Here is a 2,026-nt window from a genome sequence, read left to right on the forward strand (position 1 = left end):
CAGACAATGCTTTCCTTTGGTTTAAAAAGCTTGTTTTAGGGTAATTTGAGCATTTTTTTGCATGAATATGAAGCTAAATCATTCACTATTTCAATGAAATCACACGTTTTCGCTTCAGAATAGTGATGCAGAACAAAAAGTTGAGTCAGACAATGCTTTTGTTTGGTTTACAAACCTTGTTTTAGGGTTATTTGAGCATTTTTTTTGAAATTTGAGCATTTTTTGCACGAATTTGCAGTTAAATACTCACGATTTCAATGAAATCACACGTTTTCGCTTGAGATTAGTGAGGCAGAACAAAAAGTTGTCAGACAATGGTTTTGCTTGGTTTAAGAAGCTTGTTTTATTGTATTTGAGCATTTTTTGTGCAACTTTGAAGCTAAAATACTCACGATTTCAAGGAAATCCCACATTTTCGCTTCAGAATAGTGAGGCAGAACAAAAAGTTGTCAGACAATGGTTTTGCTTGGTTTAAGAAGCTTGTTTTATTGTATTTGAGCATTTTTTTGTGCAACTTTGAAGCTAATATACTCACTATTTCAAAGAAATCACACGTTTTCACTTCAGAAGAGTGATGCAGAAGAAGAAGTTGAGTCAGACAATGTTTTTGTTTGGTTTATAAAGCTTGTTTTGGGGTAATTTGAGCATTTGTGCACAAATTTGAAGCTAGAATACTCACTATTTCAATGAAATCACACGTTTTCTCTTCAGAATTGTGATGCAGAACATAACGTTGTCAGATAATGGTTATGTTTGGTTTAAAAAGCTTGTTTTATTGAAATGTGAGCATTTTTTGTGCGACGTTGAAGCTAATATACTCACTATTTCAAAGAAATCACACGTTTTCACTTCAGAAGAGTGATGCAGAAGAAAAAGTTGAGTCAGACAATGTTTTTGTTTGGTTTATAAAGCTTGTTTTCGGGTAATTTAAGCATTTTTTTCAACGAATTTGAAGCTAAAATACTCACTATTTCAATGAAATCACACGTTTTCGCTTCAGAATAGTGATGCAGAACAAAAAGTTGTCAGACAATCCTTTTGTTTGGTTTAAAAAGCTTGTTTTAGGGTAATTGGAGCATTTTTTTTGCGTGAATTTAAAGCTAAAATACTCACTATTTCGATGAAATCGCACGTTTTCGCTTCAGAATAGTGATGCAGAACAAAAAGTTGTCAGACAATGCTTATGTTTGGTTTAAAAAGCTTGTTTTAGGGTAATTTGAGCATTTTTTTTGTAATTTGAGCATTTTTTGCACGAATTTGAAGCTAAAATACTCACTATTTCAATGAAATCACACGTTTTCACTTCAGAAGAGTGATGCAGAACAAAAGGTTGAGTCAGACAATGCTTTTGTTTGGTTTATAAAGCTTGTTTTAGGGTAATTTGAGCATTTGTGCACGAATTTGAAGCTAAAATACTCACTATTTCAATGAAATCACACGTTTTCGCTTCAGAAGAGTGATGCAGAACAAAAGGTTGAGTCAGACAATGCTTTTGTTTGGTTTAAAAAGCTTGTTTTAGGGTAATTTGAGCATTTTTTGCATGAATTTGAAGTTAAAATACTCACTATTTCAATGAAATCACACGTTTTCGCTTCAGAATAGTGATGCAGAACAAAAAGTTGAGTCAGACAATGCTTTTGTTTGGTTTAAAAAGCTTGTTTTAGGGTAATTTGAGCATTTTTTGTGTGAATTTGAAGCGAAAATACTCACGATTTCAATGAAATTACACGTTTTCGCTTCATAATTGTGGTGCACAACAAAAGGTTGAGTCAGACAATGCTTTTGTTTGGTTTAAGAAGCTTGTTTTAGTGTAATTTGAGCATTTTGCGTGGATTTAAAGCTAAAATACTCACTATTTCAATGAAATCACACGTTTTCGCTTCAGAATAGTGATGCAGAACAAAAAGTTGTCGGACAATGCTTTTGTTTGGTGAAAAAAGCTAGTTTTATGCCAATTTGAGACATTTTTGCGTTTGCAAGTCCTTTCTGCGAAATGCAGCGTTTTGCGACTTTGAAGCTAAAATAC

Source organism: Eptatretus burgeri, chromosome 4, assembly GCF_056783735.1.
Source record: "Eptatretus burgeri isolate ZD-2024b chromosome 4, Ebu_testis_v1, whole genome shotgun sequence".
NCBI classification, from domain to species: Eukaryota; Metazoa; Chordata; class Myxini; order Myxiniformes; family Myxinidae; genus Eptatretus; species Eptatretus burgeri.